Genomic DNA, 16,925 nt, shown 5'->3' on the forward strand with positions numbered 1-16,925 from the left:
TTGAAATGGCTTTGAAGTGCCGCTGCTGCAGATTTTCGGGAAATCCGCGGCAAATCCGCGGCAAAATCCGCGCAAAATCCGCAGCGTGGGCACATAGCCTAAGAAGACAAAAGCTCCTACTTAAAGAGTACACTAAAGTAGTGAATAATGAAAAACTTCCAACACACCAAAATATCAGAGATGTTACAATACAACGATTGAAATCAAGACACCCACCCATCCGAACTGCAATCACCTTGCATGAACAAAACTTCAATTTAGAGGAGAAATGTCGAGAACTTTGGGTCAATCTAGTAGAAGGTGATCCCCAAATGTTCCCTAATTTACAAAACCCTCCACCAGGCTTCAATCTACCAAGGAAAACATGGGTTACTCTAAATCGTATCAAAACAAACTTTGGCGTCTGTGCAGATTTTATGTATAAGTGGGGAAAATATGACTCTCCGACCTGTGACTGTGGAGCAGATCGTCAAACTATCCAGCACATTGTTGAGGAGCCCCCTGAGATCCTATCATGGTGACAAGAAGGATTTCTATATTGTAAATGATAACGCTATTGCATATATAGAAAATCTTGATATTCAAATTTGATTGTTATCCTTTTGATATTTTTCAATCACTGTCTATTGTCTGGTGTTTATTTTTATATGATGGTAAGATATACGTTCATACGATTAAATAAATGGCGAGACTCTGACATCCTTTACATATCTTGGTGCATTGACATCACTTTGTTGGTCTGCCAGTGTCTGCCGGTGACTTGCCAGGATCTATGATGAATATTTTAATAGTACTTGTGGGGGGGACTGTGGGCATTATATTATATAGGGACTACTGTGGAGCCCATCATACTGTATATATTGGATTGTGGGCATATCATACTGGGTATAGTGGAACTGTGGAGCCATTATAATGTATATAGGAGAGCTATGGGGGCATCACCCTTTGTATAAGAAAGCTGTGGCCCCATCATAATGTGTATAGGGGAGCTGTGGACTCATCATAATGTGTATAGGGGAGCTGTGGTCACATTATACTGTGCATATGGGGGCTGCTGGCCCTCCACACTTTACACAGGGGAGCTGTGGGTTGATCATACTGTGTATAGGGGAGCTATTGGCTCATTATACTGTGTGTAGGAGAGCTGTGGGCCCACCATACTTTGTATAGGGGGGCTGTGGGCTTATCCGACTGTTTATAGGGAGCTGTGGGGCATCATAATGTATATAGTGAAGCTGTGGATCCATCATACTGTGTATGGAGAAGCTGTAGGGTCATCATACTGTGTATAGAGAACTGTGGGGAATCATATGGTATATATTCGATCTGTTGGCACATCATAATTTGCATGGGGGAACTGTGGATCCATCATACTGTGTATGGGGGGAACTGTGGGGGCATCATAATGTATATAGGGAGCTGTGAGTCCATCAAACTGTGTGTGTGGGAGCTGTGGGGACATCATACGGTATATACTGGAGCTGTGGACCCATCATACAGTGTATGGGGTTTTGTAGGGTCATCCTACTGTATATTTGGAGCTATGGGGAATCATACTGTATATAGTAGAACTGTTGGCCCATCATATTGTACATGGGGGAACTGTGTAGTCATCATACTGCATAGGGAAGCTGTATAACGGCATCATCCTGTGTATAGGAGCAGTGGGTACATCATATTGTGTATAGGCCAGCTGTACATGGGGGACTAAGGGAACATTATTACTGTACGTGGGTGACTCAGGTGACATTACTACTGTAAATTTGGGGACTCGAGAAATAATTATTGTAAATTACTCAAGAGACATTATTACTGTGAAAGGAGGTACTAAGAGGACAGTATCACTGGTAATAGGGGGGACTCTTGAGATAGTATTACTGTACATATGAGGGACTTGAGGGGATATTATTAAATGATAAGTGGGCACTTAAAAAGCACTTATGTGTTTTTATTGTAGGGGCAGGTATTGTGCACATTATTACTTTCTGGAGAACAAAATGTTGACAGAATTTTACTATTTCCCAGGGCACTTACACAGGGCATTAATATTTTCTTGAGGTCAGTCTTACCATCTAGAGAGCACAAAGGAGGCATTTTACTTTGTATGAGCACGGTGGTGGCATTATTATGTGGGGCACTAAGGAAAGCGATCTTTTTGTGACACACAGCAGATGCAGTAACACGGATACAGGTACAGGTTGGGGTTCGAAGGGGACGGTGCTAGAAATATGAAAGATTATATGTGATTTCTTGTAAACTCCACTGAAGAGTCTTGGCTGAAGAAGCTGTCATGGTGGTCTGGGCCTGCAGTAAATGACGAAAACAGAAAAAACGTCAGCAGCAGGTCACTATATATTACTATGCTGCAATCTCTTACATGTTCTGCAGGACTGGTATCTACAGCTATATGGTCACCGTATTCAGGTATTATCGGTGTTGGTCTTTGTGTAGAGATTTATTTAACAGGGCGGTCACCTGCTGAGATTCCCCTATACTCACAAATAAACTGCGCCACCGTAGCTGTAAACATGATTACCTGGTTGGGGGCCTATTCAGGTGTTTTGCCCCCCTCTGAACTGAACCCCTAGCTACGTCTCTGGTAAATTGTACTAATATGTGCCTGAATATCTGCAAATTTCAGTACATTAAAAGTAAAAAAAAAGCTGACTTTTTTCTTTTATAAAGTTGTTAAAAATATTGATGCAAAAACAATTTCAACATTTTTTAACAAATAAAAAAGTTGCAATTATTTTGTTGTTTTTTGCGGGTTTTTTTTTACCTGCAATTAACCCATAATTGATAAAACATAAAAAAATGACCTCATATACTGATGTTTGCTTAAGAATACAATTTTTTTTGCGTTCATGACTTTACACGTGGGAAGTGGAAAAAAGGATTTTGGCCGACTCAAATATATTTTGGTACAATTTACAGGATTATATATTTATAGCTTTTAAATACTTGTGGGCAATGTGCTGCACATATGTGTTTAATGTACAGTTTCTTGAAGAAGTATTCATACCCCATGAACATTTCTCCATTTTTTCATATTATACTGGTAAACTTAAATGTATTTTATTGGGATTTTATGTGAATTACCAACAACACCAAGTAACAATTATTTGTGAATTGTAAAAGAAATTATACCTGGTATTCTAAATCTGAAAATTGTGACGTGCATTTGTATTCAGCCCCCATAAGTCAATACTTTGTAGGATCACCTTTGTCTGCAGTTTCTGCGGTGAGTCTTGTGGGTCTGTCTCTCCAGCTTTGCACATGACATTTTTCTTCTTCTTTGTGCTCTCGCTCAGTAAGATTGCATGGAGACGTCTGTGATCAGTAATTTTCAAGTCTTCTCATAGATTCTCAATGGGATTTAGGTCTGGACTGTGACATTCACACACATGGATATGCTTTGATCTAAAATTGTAGCTCTGGCAGAATATTTAGGGTCTGTCACGATAGTAATGAAGTGACAGGGGATCGGCACTCCTAAACTGTCCCTCAGGCTAGGTGACCCCCTAACTGTCACTTATCCCAGAGGTATGCCTGATGGTGGCAAGGTCTGGACTGCTAGTGTAACCCCAAATCCTGAGAAGCTGGGACTGGAGTGAATAAATCCCCACACAAACAGACAGAAAGGGGGTACTAAAGCTCTCAAAGGAAGAAAGGTAGCCAAACAGAGAAGAAGGGGCATTTTGGTCTTCTAAATGCAAGTGCTTAGCTACAACAATTTTATTACCACTCCCAACTACAAAAGGCAGCATAAAAGGCCTCCCGAAGCTGCCAACAAAGCCCGAGAGGACACATTCAGACTTGCTTCTCTTCGAACAGCTATTGGTGCTGATTATGAGAGTTGGAACCCCACTAATCTGATAACCTGCTCTATGAAGGTTTACGTGTTTCATCATTTAGATAGGTAGGTTAAATTCACGAATGCAATATATTTCTCAAATGCAAATACAGTAATATGTAATATATATTGCAATCACAAACTAAATTCACATGTCATCTATAAAACATCAAGACGTAAACATATCTCTAAACAGAAAGCCTTATGAAATGCATCTAAAGCATATTTAATTCCTGCTCTACCAATATAACGCTGCTATTTATTAACATAATACATTATATGGAGGGAGAACAAGTTGTGCGAGTTATGTTGAGATATCAGGAGAACGCTTGTATTCAGTGAAGAGAAGCAAAACGTTCACCGGCATCTCCACTGATCAACCCAAGCATGCACATACAACTCGTCCTCCCTTATTACATCCTCCCTCTCCCATCTACAAAACTTATCCTGTGCTGCAGCTATTCTGTAGAATTTACTTCCACAAGACTTGAGAACTCATTCTTTAGGTGTTACACAATATAACTATAGTTTAAGGTCCATGCATATCCTATGCTGCATCTTTAAATCATCATCACACTTGCTGAAGACCACCGGCTGCTCATGTTTCCCGTGAGGAAGCACTAGTCATGGCCAAAGCTTCCAAAATTACAGTGGCCACATAATTTAACTATGCAACTGCTTCCTCGACTGCATTCTCTTTTGTTCAAGTGCCAAAAAAGTTCAGCACAACAGCAGATATATGGTCACCTAGGTAAATCATAAGCCTAAAACATATAGGGTTTTCACAGGTACACATGGGTTGTGGAGGGGGCAACATTATAGACTTTTATATGACATTTTATTATATATTGTAACGCCGTTACCGACATCCCCGCACTGTCCTGCCCTCCTCTCCCAGTAGGAACCTCGACACACTCGTCCTCCCGGTCACTTAGTGGTGTCTGCTCCGGTCCCTGCCACTGGCTTCCAGGACTTGCGCACGCTGCACAGACCTTCTGGGAGCACTCTTAGGGCACATGCACACCTTTCTTAAAGGCCCAGCGCACCCTAACCCAGAAGTGTCTCAGCCTATGACTGAGAGGCCCCAGGAATTATATAAGGGAAACGTGATCTATTCCTAGAAATGCGTTGCTAAGGTTATTTACATATGTGCTGCTGCTGTGTTACTTACATCTGTCTATTTCTTAGTCCCGGCTGCTACTGCTGCATCATACCATATCAGTCAAGCCTACTGTACCGGTCACTTCTGCTTCATACCACATCAAGAAGCCTGCTGTACTGGCCGATGTTGCATCTCTCCATACCGGCCGAGCCTGCTGCATCAGCCTTCCCAGCAGCACCTACCTCATCAGAGACTCAGTGTCCAAACCCCTGGTGTCAGCTGTTGCAGCACTGAGTCTCCCTGATGGGAACCTGGATTCTACCTGCAGCCAAGTCCACTCTCACCATCAGAGGCTCTAGTGAAAACCTAGTGTGAGATCTAATCATGTATTCTGTGTGTTGTGGCCCACTAGGTGCACTCCCCATTTGCAACTCATGAGCATTACAGTATAGCTCTTTTCTAAAGACATCAGTCTCAACAAACCGTTCTATAAGCTGGAACCACGTTTTATTGGCCCATTCGAGGTGCTCCAACAGATCAATGCAGTGTCCTACAAGTTACTTGAAGCTTCCGGCCTCCTTGCGTATCCCTAACTCACTCAATGTGTCTCTCCTAAAACCTGTCATCCTGAGCCACTACTTCAGGAATCCTGGTACCTTGCCTTCACCGGTCAGTGCTGAAGATGTCTTTGAGGTAAAATCCATCCTTGCCGTAAAAAGGGTTTTGGTCCTAAGGAGAGATCATGGTAGCCCAAGGAGAATATTAATGTCTCCTACAGAGTATCAGCTCTTATAGGCAGGGTCCTCTCTTCTGCAAAATATAAGCCCCTACAGGACTATACACACACCATACACTTACACATCAGTGCTTTATCTTGGGTCAAGTCTGACCAGATTGCATCAGTTTAGTTTAGTTCGCATTTTGGGGGTGATAGACTCCCTTTTAAACAGCATAAAGAATTAATTCTTCTAGGTACTTACACACAGTTTTTGAAGAAACTCGGCAGGAGGTTGTTCCACACATCTTGAAGAACTGACCCCAGATCTTCTGTATATGAGGCTTGTACAAATGCTGTCTTTTCATATGATCCTAGACAGACTGGATGATATGAGATCAGGGCTCTGCAGGGGCCGGATCAGGGCTCTGTGGGGGCCGGATCATCACTTCCAGGACTCCTTGTTTTTAATTACATTGGTTGGATGTTTGGGTCGTTCTCCTGCAGAATAAATTTTGAACCAATCAGATGCCTCAATGATGGTATTGTCACAACACTCATCGCCGGGGATGAGGCGGCAAGTGTGAGGGATGGCTCATCACAAGGGTGGGGTGAACCCACAGGACCACAAGGGGGACCCGGACCCACCAAGGAAAGGGAAGGTTGGCATCCAGGGTCTGGGGCTAGGACAGCAGGGCAGCGGTACAGGCAGGTTCAGACAGGACTGGCACAGGAACACAGTACAGTAACAGTTCAGGAACAGGTCAGGATCAGGACACAGGAACGTACCAGAAACTCAGGCAAGACAGATCAGGGATATTGGCTGGTCAAGGCCACGGTGACGGACAGGACAGGATAACCGACTCAGTAACAGGACAGACACAAGTCATCAGGCAGAGCTCCAGGCATCGGGTATCAGAAACCGGACATTGGGTAAGGCTCTAGATATCGGACCGAGGTCATGAGACACCGGACATCGGACCGAGGTCATCAGACACCGGACATCGAGTAAGGCTCCAGACATCGGACCAAGATCATCAGACACCGGACATCGGATAAGGCTCCAGACATCGGGCAGAGGTCATCAGACACCAGACATCGGGTAAGGCTTCAGACATCAGACCAAGATCATCAGACACCGGACATCGGGTAAGGCTCCAGACATCGGGCAGAGGTCATCAGACACCGGACATTGGGTAAGGCTTCAGACATCCGACCAAGATCATCAGACACCGGAAATCGGGTAAGGCTCCAGACATCGGGCAGAGGTCATCAGACACCGGACATCGGGTGAGGCTTCAGACATCCGACCAAGATCATCAGACACCGGACATCGGGTAAGGCTCCAGACATCAGGCAAAGGTCATCAGACACCAGACATTGGGTAAGGCTCCAGTCATCAGGCAGAGGTTATCGAAGGTCATCAGACATGGGATATCAGGTAAGGCTCCAGTCATCAGGCAGAGGTCATCAGATACCGAACATCAGGCACAGCAGGCATAGACAGCAGCAGGGCGGCACATGCACAATAAGCACAGACCGCAGCAAGGCAGTGCTAGAAAAGTTGGCTTGGACTGCAACAGGGTGGTGCAGGCAGGTGGACTTGGATCGAACAGGGTGGTGCAGGCACAGCAGGCCTGGACCACAATAGGGCGGTGCAGGTACAGTGGGCCTGGACCGCTACAGGGTGGTGCAGGCACAGCAGGAACTCTGGACTTCAGGCTTAAAACACAAACAGGTCTTTATTCACAAGAGGGTTACAGGAACAGGACACAGCAGGGTTTCAGGTACAGAAAATAGCAGGAATTTAGGAACAGGATACAGACTGGTACCAGGGGAACACATGGGCAGGACAGGTCCAGGGCAGACATACCAGAACTAAAACAGTCAGGACTGGAGCTGGGTATGGGTAGACCAGAGCAACATGGCAGGACCAAAACAGAGCTAGGTTACTGAACCTAAGGCAGTTGCTTGGGCACACCCATCAGGGAAGGGGAACTTTTATACCAGATGTCTCCCAGCCATAGGCTGGGGACACCAATTCAAGGTGCGCACACCGACCCAATATAAGCGGGGAAGGTGAGCGTGCACGCACCCTAGGCTTTAACTGGGAACCTAGCAGGACAAGCTCAAGGCCTGGGACCGAGGGACTGAATACACTTGGATGGCCGTACAGGACAGCAGAGGACCAAACAACATGTGAGTGGCAGAGCAGCAGAGCAGGGAACCACGCAAGCAACCAAAAGGAAACTGCAATGGTATCCCAGCTGGGTAGGGGGGAGGTGAGTGCAGGGACACCGGTGCTAGGATGCACCAAGGCGCCGGAATAGGAATGGAACCAAAACGCTGACATTACAGGTATTGGATGATGGATAATTATTATCTGTCTGAAATGTTGTGAACCGTAGGCGCAGTGGTCGACTAAGAAAACTTATTGCAGTATTTGAAAGACACATCATATTACTACCTATTGATATCGGTAGATGTCCAGCGGTGGCATCAGCTCAGAACTAACAGCAACCAGTGGGACCATCTACACCCATCTACTGTTTGGAGAAGTCTGACCAGGACCATACCTTCACCATGGAAAAAAGACCAAGTGACTCAACTATATATGAAAACAGGAACTTGGGGTCAGGAAATGGCAGCAGGTGCCCTGGACTGACGAGTCAACATGTGAAATATTTGGTTGTAATAGAAGGCAGTTTTTTGCTGAAGGGCAGAAGAGTGGTATAATTATGAGGGTCTGCAGGAACAGTGGAGCACGGTGGAAGGACTGACAAGTTTGTGGCTGCATTTCAGAAAACTGAGATGGGGTTTTGGTAAGGATTAATGGTGTCACAAAGAAATACAGGCAAATTCCCATCAAGGAAGATGAACAAGGAGGCATTTTTTGGCTTTTGGGTTGGACTCGATGGACTTAAGTCTATCTTCAACCGTAAACACTATGAAACTATGCCAAAAGGTTATTAATAATCTGTCCATACACATAAAATAGCTGGGTATGTAGGCATCCTCAATACGCAGAGAAGAAGAAGCCCCTTCCAGACACTTCTGGTGGTGCCTTGTCCTCCTTGAGAACGAAAAGTTCGATCATTGAAATTCAACATGTTACATTTTTCTTAGCTCCCAAAATCACCTTTGGGCAGAATTTGGTACCAACCACCTCACAATAGGTAGACAGCTGGTTCTGACAAAATAAGTAGGTACAGCTAACTTTTTTTCTTTAGTAAATGGTTACCTTTACACCACCAACAAAAGTGAGTGACAGCCATTTGTAGACCATCGACCCTTGTCATGAAGTCCTGTTAAACTTTGAATCAAGTGCATTAAAGGGAATTAGTTGCGAAGACAGTTCCACATCACTTACCTGTCCTGCTTCAGACATGCTCCATGCACCTCCTTTCCTCTGTCTGCTGTCATCCTAGGCTTTTAAAGGCCGGCTCAGGCAGCTTTACTCAACCTCAGAATTCAGGTGGTTAGTACATACTTCTACACTATACTTACATTTAAGCATAGACATAAGACAATATTGACCCTGCTGTCCACATACTCACTCACCTGTCCTGGCTTCAGACGTGCTCCATGCACCTTCTCTCCTCAACAGCAACCTCTGTCTGCTGTCATTACCCTAGGCTTTTAAAGGCCATCTCAGGCAGCTGCACTGCACCGGAGTATTCAGGTGGTTAGTACATGATTCTACCATATACGAGGGGCTGGTGATAAGTCTTTGGCTTTACCCAGAAAGAAACGAGATAGGATGATGAAACTTTACATTTATTCCACATACTCTCCACTGATAACAACACACTTCTTACATCGGTATTCCAAGTTCTCTAAGCCTAGTAAAAAGAAGGATTTTGGTTGTGCCAGAAACCAGGCATCTGTAGCAACCATGGCATCAGAAATGGTGTGACATTTGGTACCCTTGAGGTGTTTCTTCAGGTTTGGAAACAGATGATAGTTGGAGGGAACTAGATCTGGCGAATAAGGTGGGTGGTCACCAGCTGGAAGCCCAGCTCTGCCAGTTTTGTTGTGGTCGCTTGTGCAGTGTGAGCGGAGGCGGCGTCTTGCAGGAACAAGATTCCTTTGGACAGCTTGCCGCACCTTTTGGCCTTCAGAGCTGCCTTCAATTGGTCCAAAAGTTCAATGTAATACCTTGCATTGATGGTGGAACCCTTTTGAAGGTAGTCCACAAGCAGCATGCCCTCCTTATCCCAGAACACAGATGCCATCACCTTAGTGGCTGATTTTTGCACCCTGAACTTCTTTGGACGATGAGAACCACTGTGCCCCCACTTTTGACTGCTCCTTGGTTTCAGGGTCATACAAATGAATCCAGGTCTCATCCATAGTGACCAGTTGATCCAGGAAGTTCTTATCAGTCCAGAAACGCTGACAAATGAACCGGGAAGTTTTCACTCGCATGCTTCTCTAATCTGTTGTCAAACATTTGGGGACCCACTTTGCAGAAGCTTCCTCATGTCCAAATGTTTATGAATAATGACACAAACACGTGCACGGGAAATCCCCATGATGTCCGCTATTGCTTTAGCTGAAATTCGTGGATTCTCCAGTATGAGGTTGTGCACAGCATCGACGATCTCCAGAACAGCAACCACTCTCGGTCGTCCAGGACGTTCCTCATCATTGGTGCTGAAATGGCCGTTTTAAATTTGGCAACCCTGTTCTTAACTCCTTCACGGACTTTCCTTGCAGAAACAAGAATTTTATCACTTCTCTGCTCTCAGTTGCTATGAATATCGCATTAGACTCCGACATTTTATTTTCTCGCATAGAACACTGTTGCCATAAGCAACAAACACAAAATTTTGAAAACATATATTAGACACATAATGTTTTCATGTGATGTAACTATAGAAACAAAAAAGATCACAAAGCCCAAGACTTATCAGCAGCCCCTCATATTTACATTTAAGAATATCCATAATACAATACCGACCCTACTGTTCAGACGTGCTCCATGCACCTTCTTTCCTCAGCAGTCAGCTCTGTGCTGTCATCACCCTAGGCCTTTAATACTAGAAGTCTCAGGAATTTTGAGCTCCATAAGGTTTCAATGGTAGAAATGTCAAATGACCCCTCTCTGGGACTTCTAGTGTTAAAGACCGTCTCAGGCAGTTGCAATCCACCTGAGTATTCCGGTAGTTAGTACATGCTTTACCATATACTTAAATTTAAGCATAGCCATAGGACAATACCAACCCTGCCATTCCAAAGTGCTCTCTACGCACTCACCTGTCCTATTTTCAGACAAGCTCCATGCACTCTCTTTGTTCAACAGCCAGCTCCGTCTGCTGTCATCACCCTAGACTTTTAAAGGCCGGCTCAGGCAGCTGCACTCCACTTCAGTATTCAGGTGGTTAGTACATGATTCTACCATATACTTACATTTAAGCATAGCCATAAAACAATACCGACCCTGCTGTTCCAATGTGCTGTCCACACACCTGTCCAGTCTTCAGACATGCTCCGTGCACCTTCTTTCCTCAACAGCCAGCTCTGTCTGCTGTCATCACCCTAGGCCTTTAAAGGGCATCTCAGGCAGTATTCCAGTAGTTAGTACATGCTGCTACCATATACTTACATTTAAGCATAGCCATAGAACAATACTGACCCTACTATTCCAAGGAGCTGTCCACACACTCACCTGTGCTTTCTTCAGACGTGCTCCATGCACCTTCTTTCTTCAACAGCCAGCTCTGTCTGCTGTCATCACCCTAGGCTTTTGAAAGGTCGGCTCAGGCAGCTGCACTGCACCTGAGTATTCAAGTTGTTAGTACATGCTTCTACCATATACTTACATTTAAGCATAGCCATAAGACAATACTAACCCTGTTATTGAAAGATGATGTTCAAACACTTGGCTCTGCTGCATCAATGTATCTTTGTATAAATACGACTCTACAAATCTAAATTTCTTTCTGACACTCAACTATGCTATAACGAGGCACCTATCCACATCCTCTGCTCTGCTGACAATTGCTGATCCGTGGGCCATCCAACATATCCAGTTCACTGTCCGGCTTATCAAACTCTGCTGCATCAAAGCCTCTGGTCTGTGCTGCTCATCCTGACCTACAGCTTAGTGATTCCACCTCACCAAGTGAACCCATAACAATTATCTGAGACCTCTTCCCAAAACTAAGTCTTTTCTGCAGCAAGTAAAGGAATCCTTAAGACTGTTTGGCCCAGTTCAGCCTGTGCTCAGCAGACTGCGGCTTTGGAGTATCCACTACTGTTCTACTAATGCTCTGTGCAGGAACTTGGCAGCAAATGTGTAGCGCCACCGCAGGAGATATAAAGCATTACACATTTCCCATTCAAATCAACAGGAGGCCAGAGTCCTCCAGGAAGGGAGATGACCTTTGTAGTTAATTTGGTTTATAGATAAAGATCATGAAATAGGGACCCCTCCCACTTATTAATTCAGAATTTTCTATTAAGTCTTTGGAATATTACATTTTTTTTTAAACCAGACAACCCCTTTAAGCCTGCACATATCAAACATTGCTAACCAGAGTCTGTTCATTACGGTCTTAAACTCCCTTGTGATTAAGGGGATTAAAATGGAAAAAAAAAAAGTACAACATCCCAATTTCTGCGGAAATGATTCTATAATGAAATTCAGTGGAATTTTATAATTTAGAAACAAAGTATCCCACATCCTGGAAATTATCATAAAGAATTGCCGTCGTGGCACAAATACGACATTCTAAATGTCTGGCAGATGTTCTAAAAAAAAAGGTAATATAATAACAAAATAAAATGTAAAAAAAAGGGTAAAATAATAACATAATAAGATGTAAAAAAAAAAAGGGTAACATAACATAATAACATGTAAAAAAAAAAAATGTAAAATAGGTAAATAGGTAAAATAAAAAATAAAAATAAATAGGTAAGATAACATAATAAAAAATAGGTAAAATAATAAAATCAATTGTAAAAAAAACTCGGTAAAATAACAAAAAAAGGTAAAATAATAACAAAATATGTAAAAAAAACCTAGGTAAATAAATAACATAATAAAAATAGGTAAAATATTACCAAAATACAACATAAAAACAAATAGGTAAGATGATAACAATAAAAAAATTAATAAAATATAAAAATAGGTAAAATTAGAACAAAATACATTTGAAAAAAGTAAAATAAAATAAAAAATAGGTAAAATAATAAAATAAAATATAAAAACAAATAGGTAAAATAATAACATAATAAAAAATAGGTAGAATAATAAAATCAATTGTAAGAAAAAACTCAGTAAAATAACAATAAAAAAAGTAAAATAATAAAATAAAATGTAAAACAAAATAGGTAAAATAATAACAAAAAGTAGGTAAAATAATAACAAAATACAATATAAAAACAAATAGGTAAAATATATTGTTTTATATTGTATTATATTTATTTTGTTCTAATTTTACCTATTTTTTATTTTATTAATTTTTTTATTATGCTATTATAACATAACAAAATTAATAAAATTAAAAATAGGCAAAATTAGAACAAAATAAATTTGAAAACAATAAAATAAAATAAAAAAATAGGTAAAATAATAAAATAAAATATTAAAAAAAGTAATAGTAAAATAATAACATAACAAAAAATAAGTAAAACAAAATCAAAATAAAATGTAAACACAAATAGGTAAAATAACATAAAAAGGGTAAAATAATAGAATAAAATGTAAAAAAAATAAATAGGTAAAATAATAAAATAAAATGTAAAAAAAAATAGGTAAAATAATAACAATAAAATCTAAAAAAAAATACAGTAAAGCATAATAAAATGAAAAAGCATAATAATAAGAATACATTTTTATTTTCTGGTCTCTTGAGCTTCTTTCTCAGCAATAATTTAACAGCCTCCATGAAAATTTCCACTTGCAGATTCCACACCGACACATAAAATATGGGTCACTCCATGAGAACATCCGATGTGCGTTGTCTTTTGTTCTGAATCATTCTCCCCTGTTGTCTGTTGTCAGATAGGGAGCAGCAGCTGGCGGCAAAACGCAAAATCAACATTTTATTCACTGGCCTTTTTTAACTCTGTTGTAGTCACAAATTTTTTTAGTAGGGCACCGCCGCCCAAACCTTTGCCATAATTAGGGTAGAACCATAAACACGAACATAATTCTAATCATCTGCTATCTACGCCGGGGATCACAGGAAAACTTCATTTTGTTGAAGGATTTTGATTTCAATATTCTTATTTTTTTTTTTTGTCAAAAACTGATCAGAATTTTTTATATTAGTCCACTGGGTATTTTATTTTTTTTTTTATTATATTTCTTTTTATATTTGCACATTTTTTTTACTTATTTTTTGATTGTTTTTTCTTAAATTATTTTTATACATTTTTTCCTTGTTCTAGTTTTATTATTTAGTAGGTTTTCATACCATAATATTTTTAAATTATTTATATGTTTAATTTATTTATATGTTTATTGTTCTAATATTTTACAAATTTATTTTGTACATGATTTTCTTGTGGTTAGATTTTTTTTTAGAGTATATTAATATATTTGGAGTCTTTGTGCATCAGTATGTTATATCAGTAGCTTACTGTAAAATATAATAAAAATATTAAAAGCAAAATCGAAAAAATATTTTTGCCGCATTCTGAAGCTAATGCAGGAAAAAAAATTAAAAATAAAAAATAAATATATATAAAAATAAAAAGATTTTATTTTAATTATAATATGCAGCCAATACACATGTTAACAATAATAAACAAAAATAAGCAAATAAATATTTTATTTTATTAGTTATAGCCTGCAGCCAATGCCTAAATAAATACAAAAAAATATACAAAAATGATAAAATAATATAAATAATTATAAATATTACTTTAGTTATAATCTGCAGCTGATGCAGTTGAATACAATTTTTTTAAAAAAAACCATAAAAATATGATATATATCATTTGCGCTACAACTTTCAGCCAATGCAGTTATATACAAAATATAAAAATAAATTAAAAGACACAAAAATAGTAAAAAAAATAAAATATAGATTATTTTAGTTAGAAACTGCAGCCAATGCAGTTAAATAAAAAAAAGCCTAAAAAATATTAAAATACGGAAAATAATAAAAAATAAATTAATATATAGATTTTAGTTATAATCTAAAGACAAGAAAAAATGTAAAACCTAAAAATAAAATAAATCTTAGTATAGATATAATCTGCAGTCGACGCAGTTAAATACAAAAAATATCGAAAAAAATAAAATAAAATATACAAAAATAATAAAAAAATAAAAGGTAGATATTATTTTGGAAATAATCTACAGTCGAAGCAGTTAAATAGAAAATAATGGCAAAAAAATAAATATAGAAAACCCCCAAAAAATATATATTATGTTGGTCATAATTTGCAGGTGATGCGGTTAGATACAAAAAATAAAATAAAATATACAGAAGTATAAAAAATAATAAATATATATATATATATATATATATATATATATATATATATATATATATATATAAAATAACCAAATAAAATATATTTAGGACACACTCAGGCAATAAAATAGATCAATGTTTTTGGTTATAAACTGAAGTTAAATACAAGACGAAATGGCAAAAAATAATATAAAAATATACACATTTATATTATTTTGGTTATAGTCTGCAGGTGATGCAGTATAAGACAAAAAATAAATAAAATATGCAGAAATAATAAAAAATAAAATATATTATTTTGTTACAATCTGCAGGAAATGCAGTTAAAAAACTGGCAAAACAATAAATGAAATATAATATTCAAAAATAATAAAAAATATAAAATAGATATATATTATTTTGGTTATAATCTGCAGGTGATGCAGTTAAATACAAAAAAATAAATGAACTGTGCAGAAATTAAAAATAAAATATATTATTTTGTTATAATCAGCAGTTAAATACAAAAAAAATAACAAAAATAATAAATAAAATAGATATATATTATTTTGGTTATAATCTGCAAGTGATACAGTAAAATACAAAAAAAAAGAAATGTGCAGAAATAATAAACAATAACATAAATTATTTTAGTTATACAGCAGTTAAATACAAAAAAGGCAACAAATACAAGAATAATAAAATATATATAGATTATAACCAAAATAATATATATATATATATATATATATATATATATATATATATATATATATAAAATATATATATATATATATATAAAATATATATATATATATATATATATATATATATATATATATATATATATATATATATAAAAATATATATATAAAAATATATATATAAAAATATATATATAAATATATATATATATATATATATATACATATATATATATATATTGGTTATAATCTGCAGGTGATGCAGTTAAATGCATAAAATAAATAAGATATGCAGGAATAATAAAAAATGAAATATATTAAAAAATAAATTATATTATTTTGGTTATAATCTGCAGGGAATGCAGTTAAATTAAAAAACTGGCAAAAAAATAAATAAAATATCCAAAAATAATAAAAAAATAAAATAACATTACTTTGGTTGCAGTCTGCAGGTGATGCCGTTAAATACAAAAAAATAAACGAATTGTGCAAAAATAAAATATATTATTTTGTTATAACCAGCAGTTAAATACAAAAATAAAATGGCAAAAAAAAATACAAAAATAATAAAATATATTATTTTGGTTATAATCTGCAGGTGATGCAGTTAATGCAAAAATAAATAAATAAAATGTGCATAAATAATAAAAATAAAATATATTATTTTGGTTATAATCAGTAGTTAAATACAAAAAATACAAAAATAATAAAATATATTATTTTGGTTATAATCTGCAGGTGATGCAATTAATGCAAAAAAAATAAATAAAATGTGCAGAAATAATAATAAAATATATTATTTTGGTTATAATCAGTAGTTAAATACAAAAAATACAAGAATAATAAAATATATATTATTTTGGTTATAATCTGCTGGGGATGCAGTTAAAGACAAAAGATAAGTAAAATATGCAGAAATAATAAAAAATAAAATATATTATTTTGGTTATAATCAGTAGTTAAATATAAAAAATACAATAATAATAAAATATATATTATTTAGGTTATAATCTGCAGGTGATGCAGTGAATGCAAAAAAAATAAATAAAATGTGCAGAAATAATAATAAAATATATTATTTTGGTTAAAATCAGTAGTTAAATACAAAAAATACAAGAATAATAAAATATATATTATT

This window comes from Anomaloglossus baeobatrachus, chromosome 2, assembly GCF_048569485.1.
Source record: "Anomaloglossus baeobatrachus isolate aAnoBae1 chromosome 2, aAnoBae1.hap1, whole genome shotgun sequence".
NCBI classification, from domain to species: domain Eukaryota; kingdom Metazoa; phylum Chordata; class Amphibia; order Anura; family Aromobatidae; genus Anomaloglossus; species Anomaloglossus baeobatrachus.